A 20110-nucleotide genomic window follows, 5' to 3' on the forward strand; every position below is an offset into this window, starting at 1 on the left:
GCCTGGCACTGTTCTTTAAGCCAAGCGAAAAATGAATTATGAGCCAGCACAAGGGTTTCAAAAAGAGTATCCACATTTGTCTAAAAATGATTACTGAATGTCCTGTTGTACTGTCATATATGCTAAAATTCAACTACAGGCGTAGAATATCTTAATCAGATGTAAAAAATAAACTAGATAAAAGATAACGCTTGACAAATGGAAAAAAAATGAAAACATTCTAGATCTTCCTTTTAGGGAAGGGTTCCCACTGAGGTTGTTGGGGGTTCCCTGGGCAGTGAGCAGTGGTAAAATGTTCTCCTGCCTACACTGGCCACCAATGCCAGGTAGGGCAATTTTTGCATTCACCACCAATATAAGGGGTCACTTTTACCCCAATTCTTTGAATACCCACTTTTGTCTATAAGTGATTACTGTATGTCCTGTGGTAAATATGTCCATATTCAATTAAAGATGTAGAATATCATAATCAGACATTAAAAAAATAAAAATCTAAATAATAAAGGTTTGACAAATAGGCAAATATTAAAAAAATTCGAGATCATCCTTTCTCAAGAAGAGTTCATGCTGGGGATGCAGGTTTCACTGCCTACACTGACCACCAATGCCAGAAGGGGCACTTTTTCATAGACCACCAATATAAGGGTCACTTCACTGACCACTAATATTACACATCTTTTTCACTGTGTTTATCTTGTTATTATTATTATTTCTTATTTAATTAAATATTTACTGAGAATAATTTTATTGTAGTATATTGCAGGTAAGTGTAAAACCATTCTCTATCCAGGGTGTCAAATACTGCATGTATACCATATTTTTTATTCTTCTATATATAACTTTCTACAATTTACCAATTATGCTAATGTACCACAAGCTGTAGGTATAATGTTTTTAGCAGGTGTTTTCTAAAGACCTGTAATTATTTCAACGGTTTTCTCTAGGGTAAAGAGGTTGAGATAGGCTGTTTTACATAGTTTAGCTATAACATAACATTAGAACTACAACAATTATAGTAAAATAAAAAAAAATAATAATTATTATTAAAATAGTAATAATAAAATAAAATAAGTATTAAGAAAAAATATTCAGAACATTTTGAAGTGCAAAAAGAAAAAGAAAAATGCAAAAGTTTTTTTGCCGGTCATACAAATAAAAAAAAAGAAGAAGCAGCATGCATTTTCTCCTAGAATCATTGTGCTAAACAAATGTACAGAGATTAATGGAAATTATAAATTATTAAAAGTAATTTAACAAATTTTTAATGTAATGCTTTACAGTAAGGATAAAATACTCCCATCTTTTTGACTCTTTCCTTTTTACATTTTTTTTTCATCAGTACATGTGTATTTTTGTAATTGCTCTTTGTAGAAAGTGGAGTATGTAGCTTCAACAAATTGAAGATTAAAAATTAAAAAAAATTAAATTTTACATGCTTAACTCTAAATTAAAAAACAGACACAGCCCGATTCTCTCTACAAAATGCTTTAGTGTATCTTAGCAGTATGTATGTATATATATATATATATATATATATATATATATATATATACATATATATGAAAATAAGCAGATTTTTATTCAAAAATAAAAACTCTATTGCACAGAAAGATGGATTTAACAAAAAATGCATTTAAGAAAAATATACGAGTGTTTGCAAATATTTTAGAATCAGCGCAGAACTGAATGCCATACAGTACTAATTACTAAAGAGTACCTGTCCACTCCTCCAGACGCAAGGATAATTACTGGATCCCAGTCTCCACTTGCTCGTGATGCATACACACTAATGTGTAACCAAACTGTCCTCACACTCTTCTATCTGGCCCGTTCTTCTCACCCCGCCCTGATTTTTCAATCTGATTACTTGTGTCAAAATCTGGTGGAGTCACAGCCAATAAGGAAGCTCTGAGCAATGACAATATTTGCTTATCAAAACTCCAGCAGACTCGGAGGGTTGAGCAAAACCTCTCCTTCAGCATGTATGATAAACAGTCCCAAAAACTTTCTCTGAATTCTGTTTTTGCAGTTGGAGCTTATCAAGGGCAGCCAAATGCATGCTGTGTTTTTATGTAAAAATGGTGATTTTTTTCTGCCAATAATTTTTTTTTTAAGAGTTCTTTAATACAGGTAAAAAATCGCTTTTCAGATTGGTCTTTTTCGAGTTTTTGTGTCTGGTGCATGTTTTCCGGTACCAATAATTTGCTGTCAGCACAGGAATTTACACTGAGGAAGCATTACGTACACCTAAGGCTCATCATGTTCACACTGATCCGACATGAAAGTAGTACAACTTCTGATCCGACTTTGCCCTGCGACTTCATTTGCGACTTCATTTTCAAAGTTGGACCGACACGAGTCGGACCAGTTAAGACGGCTCTCATAGGGAACAATTGATTTTGACATGTCATGCGACTTGTGATCTGGAGAGTGTTAACCGGCCCTAATGCCTAAAGCTAGCCATATATGGACCTAAATCTGTCAGGGACTAATGATCATAGGTGTGCGCACAGGGTGTGCCAGGTGGCCCTGGGCACATCCTAATCACCCTGTGTGGTACAGATCCCCCCATTGAAACCCCTGATATTTCATCAAAGCCCCATAACGGGGATTCTAAAAAATTTTTTAAATGATAATACAAAAAATGTCATTAAAAAAAATAAAAATAGAAAAAAACTACTGATACCGTCCACTACTCTACTGACAGTGTCAATGTATATACAAATGTATGTGTTTGAGCTTTAAGGTGCACACCCTAATGCAATAGGCTGTGCACACCTATGCTAATGATCAACTTCTATCAAACAGGAGAAAATTTGTCTTGATCAGCGAGCTGCTACCAATTGGCCAATTGACCTCTGATCACTTTTAAGTGGACGATAAGCTTACTGCAAACGTGAAAGAAACCAAAGGCAACTGTTTCCCATATTTTACACAGAACATTTACCCAGCCACACTGAAAGTCCCCAACCACTCCCATCTATTTGCCATCATTTCTACCGAAATGAATCCAGCTTTAGATGGCTTAGGCAAATTTAGGGGTTGGGGTCAGGCTATATGGTTCAGTTTAACCACTTGCCGACCAGCCGCTGCAGTTGTACTGGGGCAGAATGGCACTGCTGGGCGAAGCGATGTTATGTAATGTTGCTTCGCCCTGTGGCCACTAGGGGCTCGCATGCGCGCTGCTTGCCCCCAGAGCCGATGCAAGTGCCCAGTGGTCACGATCACTGCCGGGCTCCCGTGATCGCTGCTGACACACGGAAAACCGGGATCTGTGTGTGTAAACACACAGTTTCCGGTTCTCTAAGGGGAGAACAGACAGATCGTCTGTTCATACAGACGCCATTACTAGTAAAAAGAAAATTAATAATAAAACTTTCACTGCCCCTAGTGTTTACCCATTCCCTGCCAGTGACATTTTTACAGTAATCAATGCATTTTTAATCGCACCGATTGCTGTATTAATGGCAATGGTCCCAAAAATGTGTCAAAATTGTCCGACGTGTCCGCCATAATGTCATACTCACAATAAAAATCACAGATCTCTGCCATTACTAGTAAAAAAATATATATTAATAAAAATGCTATAAATCTATACCCTATTTTGTAGAAACTATAACTTTTGCACAAACCAATCAATATATGCTTATTAGGATTTTTTTTTACCAAAAATATGTAGAAGAATACATATTGGCCTAAACTGAGGAAAAAAAACTTTTTTTATAAATTTTTGGGGGATATTTATTATAGCAAAATTTAAAAAATATTGTGTTTTTTTTCAGTGTCGCTCTTTTTTGTTTATAGCGCAAAAAAGAAAAAACACAGAGGTGATCGAATACCACCAAAAGAAAGCTCTATTTGTGGGAAAAAAAGGGGGTCAATTTTGTTTGGGTGCAATGTCACACGACCGTGCAATTGTCAGTTAAGGCGACGCAGTGACGAACCGCAAAAAGTGCTCTGGTCAGGAATGGGGTAAATTCTTCTGGGACTGAAGTGGTTGAGTGGGCAATAAGCTTACTGCAAATGTGAACGAAAACAAAGGCAACTGTTTCCCATATTTTACACAGAACATATACCTAGCCACACTGAAAGTCCCCAACTACTCACATCTGTTTGCCATCATTTTCTAGATGGCTTAAGAAAATTTAGGGGTTGGGGGTCAGGGTATACGGTTCAGTTTAAAGTATGTGAATAGCCAAAACCTAAACACCAAGTAAACCTAAATAATTCATGTGTATGTAGCGCCCCCCCTCCCCCCCTCGTTTAGGTAGGTGCTTAGTGTGTTTTTTTGAGAGAGTAGGATGCAGAGATAGGTAAATGTGGCTAGGGTCTTACTCTTTTCTAGGCCTGGTTGTTTATTTGGGGATGGGAGTGTCAGAGTAGATGGGGGTGTGGCTCAGGGATACCTCCTCTGCTTGACAGTGGATTTTGCTGGAAAGAGGAAGGACTGAGGGCTGAGTGGCAGGAAACCCATGTGAGAGAGTTGACCAATGGTTAATTTCCTTGGTCAATGGGAGGTCTCTCATATAAAAAGGGGGGGTCACATGCTCCAGGTGAGATTGAGAGAATCAAGAGGGAGGGAGTTTCAGAGACCCTGGTGCCTCCGGGAGGAGGCTTGAAGGCCTGGGGGTTCAGAGACCCCGAAACCAAATAGCCGGAGGAGGAGTCCAGGAAGGCCAACACCTGGCCCCTGGAGGAAAAGTCATCATGTAGTACTGCAAGAAGACCGGGCATCCCATGTGGGGATGTGATCCCACTTGGTGCAGAATGAAAAGATGGAAAAGTCCTTCAGTCCATAGAAATATTGATCATAAACACCCTGGTGCCGACACCGCCACACAGAAAGGATGTAAGCTTACCGACTCCAATTGGCCCAAGCGAGCATACGCTCCAAGGGTCAAATGCGCTTTAGTATCATGCAGCTGAAGGGCCCTCTGGCCGAAAAATGTTAAAGCTGGAAACTCAATGCTGAAAATCGCTTCACAAACCAAGTTGAACACAAAGCCAGTACTCACAGAACAGGTACTGAGTACTGGCTTCGTGTTCAACTTGGTTTGTGAAGCGATTGTGGAGCGATTTTCAGCATTGAGTTTCTAGCTTTAACATTTTTCGTCCAGAGGGCCCTTCAGCTGCATGATACTAAAGCGCATTTGACCCTTGGAGCGTATGCTCGCTTGAGCCAATTGGAGTCGGTAAGCTCACATCCTTTCTGTGTGGCACCAGGTTGTTTATGATCAATATTTCTATGGACTGAAGGACTTTTCCATATTTTCATTCTGCACCAAGGGGGATCACATTTGACTTTTTACGAAAGGACTTTTTCTCTACATATATGTCTATGTTAGTTTCGTATTAATTACGTTTTAAGTTGCTAAATAACTATCAGAATTGGCATTTGGCAAAATATATAAGTCACTTTTGTCACACTTTTCATGTAACAAGTTTTTTTAGCGCAACACTTTCTATGTACATATTATTTGAACTAAATTATCCAGTTTAGTGTGTTAGCTGCTTTTTCTTTTTGGATAGCGCAGTGTTTTTTGTTTTTTTTTGTTTTTGAAATCCCATACGGGGATGCGCAGGACAGAATGGAGGAGGAAGTAGGAGCTAAGCGGACGGAGAAAACTGGGAATTGACTTTCTGTGAGTAGAACATGGATTGTTGATTGGGAGAGAGCAAAGGGAGTGTAACCCAGTGGTGCTATTCCGTAACTTAATACTGTGCATCCAAGGACCACAGTATCAAGCACTTTTCCAGGACTGATGGGGATTTGACAACAAGAGTCATGGAAATAGGCAGTGTGGCCTGTGACTTTGGAGTCTGCACAGAATTATTTAGAGTGATGCTGGTCTGTCCATGTTGGAAGTGCCAAGGTCTAAAATAGGAATTTGAATCAGTAAAGGATTGCTAGAAGGGTTTTAACTACCAACTACTACGGCAACTAATCAGTAACCTTTTTGGATTCAAAACTGGGGTCGGATGGGGCATCTCATATATTCCATTCAAAAGCCCACTGATTACGCCCAGAATAAAGCCTTATAAAATTCAGAGTTTGTTTGGTGTCCTGAAATTTCATGGGGGATTGAAAGCGGGGTCATTGACAAAAAGGTAATAAACAAACACAGCAGCTCCTAAGGGGGTAGTGCGCTACATGTATACACACAGAAAAGTGCACAGGGTGTGTAACTGGTGCCTTCCTGAAGAGAATGGACCTCCCTGAACCTCCAGGGTGCAAGACTCCTGACAGAGGCAAGGCACCTAGCGAAAAGACCTGGTGGACCCCTCTTCTCTTGGCCAGCAGCAGTTGACCACCGAGTATTGGGTTAGGGGCTCTCCTGAACAGAGACTCTAAGCAGGGAAGGGAGGAACCGAAAGGAAACTAATCTTTCCTTCTAGACTTCAGGGCAGACAGGAAGACCTGCACGCTTGTAAGCAGGCGCTTACAGGTTGGTTAGTCAGTTCTCCAGGCTGTCCAGAAGGGAAGGGGTAAGTCAATCTCTGCATTTTTGGCTCTGCTCTGCACCGTGTTGATATATAAATAGAGAGAAAGCTCTGGTTCGTGGCCTGCATGAGATAGTATCGAGAGGCTAAGCCTGATAATGTAACCCCCGGGAACATTGGGAGTGTACTTTTAAAAGTCTGCCTGAACCAGGATTCCACCACTTATGGACTCCCCTCTGGAGAAGCTATGCACCAGGCAGCCTGGGTGTAGCTAATTAGGTATAAATTGTTATTGCTACTGTTGGACTGTATTTCTGAGCTGTCCAATAAAGCCTGCTCAACTGTTTAATGTCTGGTCTGAAGTATTTAAAAGGGGTGCATGGAGGTATATGGCGTATCTAGGAAAACTGGGCCTGTAAAGCATATATGGAATAAAGAGGAGGGATTGGAGGGCTACCATGAAGAGTTAACTTAGCAGAGGAGTTGGCGGGAAGTGTGTAGTTGCTATAGTGTAGTTGCATGGACTGGTGGGAATCTAATAGCTGGCAGACATCAAAGAGTAGTACCTGGCAAGGGTAACAAGTCCTCCTGTAGTGAAGGGGTTGATGCTCTGGCTCCCTCTCTAGCGGTCGCTTCCCTAAAGTATCTGGGACTGAACCCTCGGCATGGAGAACTCATGGACCTAGCAGCATTGGTAAATGAGAGCTGGAGGAGTTAAACGAAGTACACGCATGAGGTCCACACATAGTGCACAGTGGGACCCCATTATATAATCTAAGGATGTTTTGAAAGATGTTACATTTATTATTTAGTTAATTTGATAATTTGTATTTCTCACTATCATTTTAGTGACTACTCTTTCTATGTGAGAGCCAAGGTCCTGAGGAAGCGGGTCATCCTGTGAAATGCATCGACCTACAATGATCTCAGAGTATTTTACATTTATGCTCTTCCACTATTTGTATGCTTAATCAGTGGTTGAATTGGCATTTGACGAAATATTTCTTACTTTATGAGATATGTTTTTAAATATGGGAATAAAGTTGTAAAATTTTTAAGGATTTTCTTATATTAGTTGTAGTTATAATTATTGGAGGTGTATTTAAACTACATACATAATTCTTCTGCATAAAGGTGCTATATATGACTCTTCAGTTCCCGAGCCATCAGTCCCACCCTCCTCAAAACTGGATGAGTCAGGACCCAGATTGCCACCTTGCCACCCATTTTGAGAGACTCCAATCAGAAGACTCTGTTAATGGAACCAATATCTACTGCTCTGAAGGAGCCCTCTTCCACTGGCTGGGCAAATCTTGTTACAGAAAGCAGTGAGGATAAAACCCCTTGGTCATCTAGCCCCTCTAGCCTGGCCAGAGATACCTCAGTTGTGAAGCAGAAAATCCTCCTCTCACAAGCCTCTCTAAAGAGGTATCGGGACTTTAATAGCCGGCCAGCAGACTCTTTCCTCCCCCTGGGGTCTGTGCCTCCACATGCCAGGATAACATGGCTTTCCCGACTCAATCCAAAGGTATTTTGGCAAATATGTAGCCAACAAGTTTGGCTATGACTTTTCTTATGTGCTCAAGGCTTTGTTTTGCCAGTTGGAGGAAGACAGCCTAAAATTTACAGCAAAACAGTTTGGAGAAAGCTCCAAGTACCGGAACACCTCTGACAATTTTGGTACCACAATGAACATTGTAGGATCTCACTTCAAGTGTAGACCTTTAAAGACACCGCCACTTGCTTTTTCTTCATTTAAGGGCTGGTCTTACCCATTTTTTTTATAAAAGAAAGTTCAGCAAACACACATGAGTTTCCCTTGCAGGGGTATTCAGCATTTCAATCTTGCTTCAAAATAAACAACATTCAGCCCTTCTGGCTTGCAAACGCAGCATTCCTGCTCAGGGCAAGTCATTCTCAAGTCTCAGTTTCAGAGGCAAGGAGTTCCAAAATTCAGCTCCTTGTACTTCACTCGTTCTCCCTCCGCATGTCTTTTTAAATTTTGGAATCTTCGGTATGACCAAGTTCTCCCATCTTAAGGACTGGGTAGACACATTTGCACGTTCCAGGTGTGTATGAAAGAACATATAGCCAATATCAAAAACGGCTTTCCTAAGCATAGCCTTTCTAGGCATTTTGATCTCCATTATGGCAGGAATTTTAAAGAAACTTTGTTCATGGCCATGGATCAGTACAATCCCCATTGGAGAGGTAGCCAAGTTAGGAGAGAAATCTCAAAATTTGAGACTAAATGGATTTTCTGGCTTAAAATCTACAGGCCCCATGGCTTAAACATTGATTGGGATATTAATGCGTTTATAAATAACAGTTGATGTTTTTTCGGGGTATTATTGTCATTTTTAATTCTTCTCTTTTGAGATCTTTTGAAGTGATTGATATTGTGTATATAGTGTTTTTATAAATATTGTTAGTTCTTGATACGTCATTTTTTATTTTGTGTATTATTTGTGTATGGTTGTTTTCAACCAACATGCTATCAATGTTTCCGTCCACTAGATGGCACTGTGAGTTTTTTTCCTATTATGGGTTCTATTGGCAGTGTCACACTAGGCAAATATTTTTTATTCTCCCAGTATCAGCAAAATTTGTTTTGTACTGTTCATTTTGCAATTGGTCTATTACAGTACGCTCGTTGTGATTGTTTCTCTTTGTCCTTATGAAATCATTGTCAGGAAGTGGCTGTAACACCTCATTTCCTCCTGGTGCATCACTTCATGTCATACTGGTGGTTTCCACTTCCGGTTTTTGGAATGTTAATTGATTGTTAATTAATGTCTAACATCTAGTATATATATATGGCGACTCCTCGTATACGTGACCACACCCCTGATGATGTCGACGAAACTCGGTGGGAGGAGACGGGTTACGTGACGTTGCCATGCTCATCAGTTGGCCACTATACTGGATGGAAACATTGATTATTTTATCGCTCTATTGGACATATATGCACTTTTTACTAAGATGTTTGTGAGTAATCTGGCTTTTATTATGCTCAAAATAAATTTGCTTGTCAGTAATACTGTGCAATGAAGTTCCCTATGCCTATTTCCATGATGTCCCAAATGCGATGAGTCTGTCTGGGAGGATCCTGTTGATGGACATACAGCTTATCCTTTTATGTGTGGAGATAGTGATGATTCCTAAGCGTGTTTGAATGCTTTTGATTAAGTAGTCCATTCGTTGTGGTAATGCCGTGTACACACGACTGTACTTTCCGTCAGACTAGGTCCGACGGTCTTCCTGACGGACTTTCGGCGGACTTTCCGAATGAACGGACTTGGCCACACACAATCACACCAAAGTCCGATGGTTTTGAACGTGATGACATACGACCAGACTATAATATGGAAGTTTATAGCCAGTAGCTGCCCTAGCGTCGGTTTTCGTCCATCAGACTAGCATACAGACAAATGGATTTTTTGACCAGACTCTAAAGTCCGTCTGATTTTTAGACAGCAAAGGTCCGATGAAGCCCACACACAATGGAATTGTCGGATTTGTTCCGTCTGACCTTTGTTGTCGAAAAGTCCAGTCGTGTGTGCACGGCATGAGAGTCAGTGTGAACCTTTCATTCTTGGTGATGGATGCCTACCAGCACTTTCTGTGTGTGAAATACTACACCCATTGGACTGTTCATATGGATATTTTTCATCTACTTTCATTGTGACTTTTTTATTCGTTTTTAGCGCTGCACTTGTGTTGTATGTTATTTGGGTTATCTTTTTTACCAGGAGATTTGTGCCAGCTACTTTGTCATTATTATTATTGATATTATTCAGTATTTTAGCACAGGTTTTTATTCTGCTACACTCCCTCCTCTTCTTCCTCTATTGTCCTCTGAATGAGCAGTGCTCCCTAAGCATTACATAGTTAGTAAGGTTGAATAAAGACACCAGTCCATCCTGAGTGTCTACAATTGTCCCTATCCCTGTACATTTCACACTCACATCGGTCCCTACCCTCAAGGAGCCCACAATCCAAGGTCCCCATTCATATACTAGAGCCAATTTTGGACAGAAGCCAATTAACCTACCAGCATGTCTTTGGAGTGTGGGAGGAAACAAGAGTACCCTGAGGAAACCCACACAGGCACAGGGAGAACATGCAAACTCCAGGCAGGTAGTGTCGTGGTTGGGATTCGAACCAGCAACCCTTTTTACTGCTGGCAAGAGTGCTAATCACTACACCACTGTGCCACCCCTAGCGTTCAAGTTCACATACACAAGCAGTTCATTAGGAATTCAACCTGCCCAACAACTGCCGCAATTGTGACATGCCCACCAGGTGCAACTCAACTTTGGCAATGCTGCAGCAGCTGCACAAACAGCAGAGGGCCATCAATGAGTACCTGTGTGAGTATGGCATTAGGACAGGCTCACGAGAGCTTGGCTTCTTTTCACCATGCCAGTGGCTACTGATAAAGGATGCGTGCACTGTCCTGTCACCATTTGAGGAAGCCACAAGGATGGTGAGCATCAACAATGCATACATCAGTGATACTGTCCCTTCAGTCTTCCTGCTGGAGCACACACTTTGTGGAATAATGGACTTGATGCAGAACAGCAGGAGGAAGAGAAGGATTTATTTTCCTCTCAAGGCCCCCTCATGCAGATACCATTCCTGCTGTGCCCTTAAACACACAGGAGGAAGAGGAGGAGGAGGATTGTGTCAGCATGGATGTTGAAGATAACATGCAGCAATCTACAAGGGATGGTTTTCAGCCCCCACAAACCCAAGGAGTTGTACATGGCTGGGAGGAGGTAGTCCCTGACAATGACATCCTTAGTGACCCAGAGGACTCAGAATCTCATGCCTCTTCAAACTTACACTGCAACAGCTCCCTGATTCTTCAAAGCCTACTAAAGGACCAGAGGATTCGTTGTATCAAAGAGAGGGATCATTGCTGACTGGTTACCCTTCTTGATCCACGTTACAAGGGTAAAGTTACAGAGCTCATCCTGCCTTTGCAGAAGGAGCAGAGGATGAAATATCTTTAGGATGCCTTGAAGAAAAATATGTGTAACGCCTTTCCAGACCCTGGGAGGTTACCATTTCCTGGACAACATGTTTCTGTGGCTTCATTCGGTCAACGGAAGAGCGGTGAAGAAGGTAGCCGGCTGACCAATGCCTTTAAACAATTCTTTAGTCCTCAGTGTCCAGGTCTGTTAGGTTTAAGAAACCATCAGCAGTGTCTGAATTATATGGTGCAGGAATATCTAGGGGCAAGACTTGGAGACCTTTCCAACAGAGAATCCTGTCAGGGCTAGGCTCTGCCCTTCCTTCTCTGAGCTGGCTGCTCAGCTGTCGGTTAGTTGCCAGCTCCTATCTCTCCACAGTAACTCACCTGTTGATGATATCCTGCTCATCAGTCCTGTTACTTAAAGTGGAAGTAAACCCATCCACAAAACAGTTTCATTTCTGGGGAATGCCGGAAATGTAACACTCCCATTGGTTGTGCTCTCAATCAAACTGTTAAACCATCCAATGGCTGGTGTCATGACTAATCACATGTGCAGCATCATGGTAGTTTTATATTAAACAGAGGCAAAGATGGCAGCAGCCTTGGCTGAAAACGATAGGGGGGTTTACTAACACTTTAACCACATGGCGACCAGTTGCTGCAGCTGAACTGCAGCAGAATGGTATGGCTGGGAGAAACAATGTTATGTAATGCGGCTATGTCCTGCGGCCATTAGGGGGCGCGCTCCCCCCACTCGCCCTTCGAGCCGATGCAAGTGCCTGGCGGTTTTGATCACCCCGCGATCGACGCTGAGACACGGAGAACCTGGAAATGTATGTTTAAACACACAGTTTCCGGTTCTCTGAGGGGAGAATTTACAGATAGTCTGTCCATACAGTTAGAACACAAACTAGGACACACTTAACCCCTTCACTGCCCCCTAGTGTTAACTCCTTCCCTGACAGTGACATTTTTACAGTAATCAATGCATTTTTAATCGCACTGATCGCTGATTAATGCCAATGGTCCCAAAAATGTGTCAAAATTGTCTGACGTGTCCGCCATAATGTCGCAGTCACGATAAAAATCACAGATCGCTGCCATTACTAGTAAAAAAAAATGTAATAAAAATGCTATAAATCTATCCCCTATTTTGTAGACGCTATAACTTTTGCGCAAATCAATCAATATTGCGTATTTTTTACCAAAAATATGTAGAAGAATACATATCGGCCTAAACTGAGGAAAAAAATAATTTTTTTAAAGTATTTTTGGGGGATATTTATTATAGCAAAAAGTAACAAATAATGCGTTTTTTCAAAATTTTCGCTTTTTTTTGTTTATAGCACAGAAAATAAAAACCGCAGAGGTGATCAAATACCACCAAAAGAAAGCTCTATTTGTGGGGAAAAAAGGACGTCCATTTTGTTTGGGTGCAACATCGCACGACTGCGCAATTGTCAGTTAAAGTGATGTAGTGCCGAATCGCAAAAAGTGCTCTGGTCAGGAAGAGGGTAGAATCTTCCGGGCCTGAAGCGGTTAAGCCTTCCAGCCCAGATCTTCTCTGCCTGCGCCTGGTCAACATCACAGAGACTCTCTCCTGCGTGCCTGTTAAAGACTTACTTGGCTGATGTCCCTTCTAGTTTCAGATTCTGGTTGTTGTTCCACTATGCTGATCCTTGGCTTCCTGACTTCCTGGCTTGTCTGACTATCCGTTCCGGTTACCAAAGTTTGGCTATGTTTTGACTACATTTGTTCTATTTACTTTTATTATTATTAAACAAGTGTGATTTAACTGTACTTCTGTCTCGGTCTGATTCATGGTTTCTGACAGTAGGCGAAGGCCATGAATTCAGAACATGCACTTGTTGGTATTATTTTTTCCAGATTGGATGACCAGGATCACTGCATGGATCAGTTTTCCATAGCGTTACAGACACTCACCTGGAATCTCCCACTGTGGCTGCTCCGGTACAACCGCCTGGAAGAAAATCACCTGGCTTTTAGGAAAAAACTCAAGACCTTCCTCTTTTAGCAGATGATCAAAGCTCGCCACAGCGCCTAGAGACGATTCAGTTCGCATTGTGCGCTATATAAGTATTTCATTCATTCATTCATTCATTCATTCATTCGTTCAACCTGTGCTGCAGGCCATCCCTGCTGCTGCTCCAGTCTCTGTGCAACTACCCACCTCGAGTATTACCTCTGTAAAAGGTATGTCTGGTTTCACTCCGCTTCCCCAGCAATTTGGGGGCAATCCAGTTCAATGCAGAGGGTTTCTCAACCAGGTTGAGATATACTTTTAGATGCTGCCCCAGGCGTTTCCAATGGACAGAAGCAAAGTAGGTTTTGTGATATCTTTGCTTTCTGAGAGAGCCTTGGCCTGGGCAAACCCTCAGTGGGAGACGCAAAAACTTGTTGTCCTGGTTTACCCAGAGTTTGTGGCTTCCTTTTAAAGGGGTATTTTTCATTCCCACATGCTCCCCTTCTGCTGCCAAAAGCCTCATCAAACAGGGTACGAGAACTGTTGCCGATTATGCCATTGACTTCCATACTCTGGCTGCAGAGGTTGCGTGGAACAATGAGGCCCTCGTGGCTGCTTTTTCTCATGGTCTCTCGGATAACATCAAAGATGAGATAGCAGCCCAAGACATACCCACTGAGCTGGAGAGGTTGAACTTGTTTGACATTATTATTGACTCCAGACTCTGAGAGAGACCTTCCTTTAAGGAATGCTTGTGGAAGCCTCCTGTACCTTTGGCTCCGAGCTTTGCAGTCCCATCCATGCCTCCCTAACCTCCCATGCCTCCTGGTACCGAGTCGGTCAGTGAAGATGAACCCATGCACCTGGGCTTCACGCGTCTCTCTGCAGATGAGAGAGCTTTTAGGAGGAGGGAGAGATTGTGCCTTTATTGTGGCCAGGCAGGTCACTTTTTGAAGTCTTTTCCTACCCATCCAGGGAACTCCCGAACCTTGAGGTCCTGCCACGGACAGACCTTAGGTGACGTTGTTTCATCCCCAGTTATCTAGAAGGATAAGCCCCTGGTTCTGGTTACCTTTTCTTGGGCTGAGTCGTCCATTGAGATACAGGCTCTAATTAACTCTGGGGCTGCAGGCTTGTTCATTGATGCTGCTTTTGTATCGAAGCACTCGATTTCGCTGTAGCTGCGGTCCACTCCACTTGCCATTGAGGCTCTTGATGGGAGACCTCTACAGCCTGCCCATGTGACTCATGAGACTGCTCTGTTGTCTATAGCCATAGGGGCTCTTCACCATGATATAATCCAATTCCAATTTATTTCCTCACCTAAATTTCCACTGGTTATTGGCTATCCTTGGTTACAGAGGCAATCTTTGCTTCGTGTTTAGGTTCTCTCCTGGTCGCCACAATGCAGTAAGACATGCTTTCAAAAGGTGGCTAAGGTCCTGTGCACCTCCTCACTCTCTTCCCTGTCGTAGGAGTACCTCAATTTTAGTGATGTCTTTGACAAAGGTCAAGCTGGTAGTTAGCCTCCACACTGGTTGTATGATTGTGCAATTGACCTTCAGCCTGGTGTCATACCCCCTCATGGCTGGGTTTACCCCTTGTCGGTCTTGGAGGATAAGGCCATAGAGGAGTATGTTGCCGACGCACTTTCTTGGAGTTTCATCCACAAATCCTCATCTCCTGCTGGTGCTGGTTTTCTTCTTTGTGAAGAAGAAGAGTGGTCAACTGAGACCTTGTATTGATTATCGGAGTCTCAATCATTTCCCGATTAAGAATGCTTATCCGATTCCGTTGATTACAGAATTATTTGACCACCTCAAGGGAGCAACTGTTTTCACAAAGCTTGATTTGAGAGGGGCATACAGGATGAGGATTAAGGAGGGTGAAGAATGGAAGACTGTGTTTAACAGCAGAATAGGCCACTATGAGTACCTCATAATGCCATCTGGCCTCTGTAATGCTCCGGGAGTTTTCCAGGAATTTTTTAATGATGTCCTCCAAGATTTGTTGCCGTTACGTGTGGTGGTTTATCTCAATGATATCTTCATATTTTCCAAGTCACTGGAGAACCACCACACAGATGTCTGTTGTGTGCCTCAGAAACTAAGAGAGAACGATCTCTATTGTAAATTGGAGAAGTGTGAGTTCCATTATTATTATTATTATTATACAGGTTTTATATCGCGCCAACAGTTTGCGCAGCGCTTTACAACATGGGGGCAGACATTACAGTTACATTATAATTTGGTACAAGAGGAATCAGATGGCCCTGCTCTTTAGAGCTTACAATCTAAAAAGGAAGGGTCAGTTGATACAAAAGGTAATAGCTTTGGGGGGATGAGCTGATGGAGGAAGTAAAACAGTGTTAGTTAGAAGCAGGATAGGCTTCTTTGAAGAGAAGGGTTTTCAGGGATCATCTAAAGATGGATAGATTAGGGGACACTTGGACAGATTGGGGTAGGGAGTTCCAAAGGATGGGAGAAGCTCTGGAGAAACCCTGGAGGCGAGCATGGGAGGAGGTGACAAGGGAGCTAGAGAGCAGGAGGTCTTAGGATGACCGAAGAGAGCGGCTTGGTTGGTATTTTGGGACTAGGTTAGTGATGTAACTAGGGGCAGAGTTATGGATGGCTTTGTAAATTATAGTTAGTACAGTGAACAGGTTCAATTCCTGGGTTATGTCATTTCCACTGCTGGTTTTTCGATGGACCCAGAGAAACTTTCAACAGTCCTACAGTGGCCCCGACCCATGGAGTTACATTGTCTGCAACGTTTTCTTGGCTTTGCCAATTATTATCAGAAGTTTATTCATAACTTTTCGTCTCTGGTCAAGACGCTGACTGATATGACAAGAAAGGGCGGTAACTCACAGAGTTGGTCTCCGGAGTCCATTAGGGCTTTTGAGAGTCTGAAGGCTGCCTTTGTTTCTACTCCTGCGTTGGCACATCCTGATCCTACATTACCCTTTATTCTTGAGGTTGATGCTCCTAAGACTGGAGTTGGTGCCCTTCTGTCTTAACGACCTACCTCTGAGAGCGCTATGCTTCCTTGTGGCTACTTTTCCAAGAAATTGTCATCTGCAGAATGCAATTACAAGATTGGGGACAGAGAGCTGTTAGCAATCATTTTAGCCCTGAAAGAATAGAGACATCTCCTCGAAGGTACCACAGTGCCTGTTCTCATTCTTACTGACCATAAGAATCTCACACTTTTGTCTGAGGCTAAACGCCTATCAGCAAAAGGAGTACTCACTGAGGCCAAGATGCAGAGAGCGGTCGCTATTGCGACTCAGCGCACACCACCCCTGAAGATGGTACAGAGAGTGGGTTGCACCAAGAGGCACAAGCTACCAGTAGGACACCTGACTTGCATAAAGGTCAAGGAGATAGCTGTGCAGGGCAGGTAGGTAGCAACCCAGGACAGGTCCAGGAAGTCAACAGCAACAAGTCCATAAAGAGTTAAGCGAAAGTCCGAAGGCAGGCCGGGGGTCAAACATAGGCAAGGAGACCAGGAACAAGTAAGAGTCTGAAGCATTGAGACAAAAGGCAATCCAAGGGCAGGCGAGGGTCGATCACAGGAGACGAGACAATCCGAGTACAGGCCGAGGGTCAAACACCAGAGAGAGCAGAAAGTCCAAGAAATAAGCCACAGGTCAGGTCCAGGAGAGAATCAGTGTGGTCTTGAAGCAATCCAGGTCCCAACGGGTAGACGGTACACAGGAACAGGAAGCACGGATCTCAGGAGAGCTGAAAACAAACCAGCAACTTGTCTGGGTGCTAGAGCTCCTTTTAGAGGCCGGTCAGAGTGTTCACGTTATGCGTGCACTTGTGTACACACACACGCCGCTCAGCAGAGCCGCAAATGCGGGTGCACCATAGTGCAGTTCTATTACGCATATGTGTGCGCCAAAGCGCAGGGATACAGCGCAACTGGCAGAACTGATTCAGCCTACTTCCCTGATAACGCCTCTCTCCTAGCATGATGGGCTCTTTTTTCTTGTCAAGTTTCAGTTACATTATCTTATTCTTACCCGCTACTAAGAATGTAAAGGCCAAAAAAAAAAAAAAAAAAAAAAAAAGAATGTAAAGGCTGATGCAAAAATTTTCCTCCACTTCCAAGAGGGAGACGGTTCCGGTTCCTGTAATTCCTCCTGATCGTATTCTTGCTACGGTTTGCACCAGTCTCACTTCTCCTTTGGGTGACAAAATTCTTGCCACTCAGGTCCATGCTCCTCCTGAAAAACCTTGTGACTGCTGCTTTGTCCACGAGAGTCTCTGTACTGCTGTGCTTCAGACTTGCTATTCTCCATAGGCTGCTGGTCACCCTGGGAACTCTTTTGGGCCATTTCTCAACAATTCTGGTGGCCTAGTCTATGTGCTGATGTAGACGCCTTCATAGCTGCTTGTTCTGTGTGTGCTCAGACTAAGACTCCACAGCACATTCAAGTGGATCTTCTACAACCCATACCCAATGGAGAGAGACTTTGGACCCACCTGTCTATGGATTTAATTGTGGAGTTGCCCAACTCCCAGGGCAACATAGTTATCCTTATGGTGGTTGACCGGTTCTCGAAAATGTCTCATTTTATTCCACCTAAGAAGTTGCCCACATCTAAGAAACTGGCTTCCATTTTTGCTCGGGAGATCTTTTGGCTACCAAAGGTGATCGTCTCGGACAGGGGTAGTCAGTTTGTGTCCCTGTTCTGGCGAGGCTTTTGTGCACAGTTTGGAATTCAGCTTGCTTTTTCCTCTGCGTATCACCAGAAGTCTAATGGGGTAGGAGAAGGAGCCAACCAGCCCTTGGAGCAGTTCCTACATTGCTATATTTCTGACCATCATAACAACTGGTCAGACCTCTTACCTTGGGCGGAGTTTTCTCACAATAGTGCCTTGAATTCTGCTTCCCATGTGTCCTCATTTATGGTGAACTATGGTTTCCAACATTCATTTGTTGCACAGGGCATTCCTGCGTTAGAGGGGTATCTCCCTGGTGTGGGTTCCCCCTTAAATTCATACCAGGTCCTTGGGGTCTGGCATAGATTTTAAGGGGAACTCCACAGCAATTTTATTTTTAAAAATGGCATTGGGTCCCCCCAAAATCCATTCCAGACCCTTATCCGAGCATGCAGCCTGGCAGACTAGGAAAGGGAGGAGACCAGTGAGCACCCCCCCTCCAGAACTATACCAGGCCACTTGCCCTCAATATGGGGAGGGTGCTTTGGGGTTCCCCCAAGGCACCTTGTCCTAATTTTGATGGGGACAAGGGCCTCTTTCCGACAACCCTGGCTGGTGGTTGTGTGATCTGCGGGCAGGGGGCTTATCAGAATCTGGAAGCCCCCTTTAACAAGGGGGCCCCCAGATCCCATCTCCTCATGTGAATGGGTATCAAGTACATTGTACCCCTACCCTTTCACCAAAAAAAGTGTCAAAAAGTAAAAACCACAACAGACAGTTTTTGATAATTCCTTCATTAAAAAATGGGAAAAAAGTGTCCCGCGATGTCCATGCATCTTCAATCACAACGGACTCGAAAAATAGAAAAAAATAAAGAAGCTCCGCCTCCATGGGAGGCCTCCTCGTGACTGCTGCTTCTTGACATTGGCAGCTGTTATATAGGCAAGGACGAGGCCACCTGATGATGTAACCGAGTGATCCCGTCCCATCTGACGTCATGTGGCGTCAGAGGGTGCGGGGTCATTCCGGTTATGTCACCTGGTGGTCCAGCTGTTGCCTATATTACAACTGTCAAAGCGAAAAGACAGCAGTCGCTGGGAGGTCCCCTATGGAGGCGGAGTATTTTTCATTTCTTTCTATTTTCCGGGTCCATTGGGCGGTGTGATTGACGATGGATTTACAACGCGGGACACTTGTTTTTTCTTTTTTAATAAAGGATTTGTCAAAAACTGACTGTTGTGGTTTTTACTTTTAGAAACTTTTTTGGTGAATGAGTAGGGGTACAATGTACCCAATATCCATTCACATAGAGGGGGCTGGGATCTGGGGGCCCCCCTGCTTCCAGATTCAGATAATCCCCCAACACAGACACTGACAACCATCGGCCAGGATTGTCGGGAGGAGGCTTTTATCTCCATCAACATGGGGACAAGGTGCTTTGGGACGGGGGGGTGCAGAGCCCCCCTGCCCCAAAGCACCCACCCCCCATGTTGAGGGCATGTGACTTGGTATTGTTCAGGATTGGGGAGCACTCGCTCATCTCCCCCTATCCTGACCACCAAGCTACATGCTCGGATAAGGTTCTGGTATAGATTTTGGGGGGGTACCCCTAAAATTGATAAGTGAAGTAAAAAATTGTTACAGAGGTAGAACAAATGGCTCCTTATGATGTAAGTTGCACAAGTAGCAAATCGTAGCAATTAATTGCACACATTTGGAGCAAAGTGGGATTTTGTGTTATTAATTACAGCTACATGCTACTTGTGTAACTAATTCCATGGGAATGCTGGGCAGGAGGGCAAGGGGGCATTTTCCCCCTGGGCCAATATAAACAGGATATGTGGGGCTGATTGCTCTAAAGGTTGTAATGTGTTGATTGAATTTTGCAAGCTGAACAAGAGAAAATCAATCGGTACCCCCATCCTCACGAACAGCTGAAAAATCTATCTAGTATAGTTAATATTACCTGGGAAGGAAGGAAAATTAGAGACATCACTATAAGTGGAGATACAGTGAGCTTCAAACAAAGTC

The 20110-nt window shown here is 43.2% G+C and overlaps 1 protein-coding gene across 1 annotated transcript in view; it reads right to left on the minus strand.

Annotated features, from left to right (window-relative positions):
- Positions 1–1773, minus strand: part of GFI1B (growth factor independent 1B transcriptional repressor) — a 50157-nt gene extending 48384 nt beyond the window's left edge. Inside the window, exon 1 of the mRNA XM_077477597.1 lies at positions 1718–1773. The gene's annotated coding sequence lies outside the window, so the exon portion shown is untranslated. The remainder of the gene's footprint in view (positions 1–1717) is intronic.
- Positions 1774–20110: the final 18337 nt, after the last annotated feature.

This window comes from Lithobates pipiens, unplaced genomic scaffold (genome assembly GCF_037356315.1).
Source record: "Lithobates pipiens isolate NorthernLeopardFrog02 unplaced genomic scaffold, aLitPip1_a1.2 Scaffold_1, whole genome shotgun sequence".
In the NCBI taxonomy this organism is placed as follows: domain Eukaryota; kingdom Metazoa; phylum Chordata; class Amphibia; order Anura; family Ranidae; genus Lithobates; species Lithobates pipiens.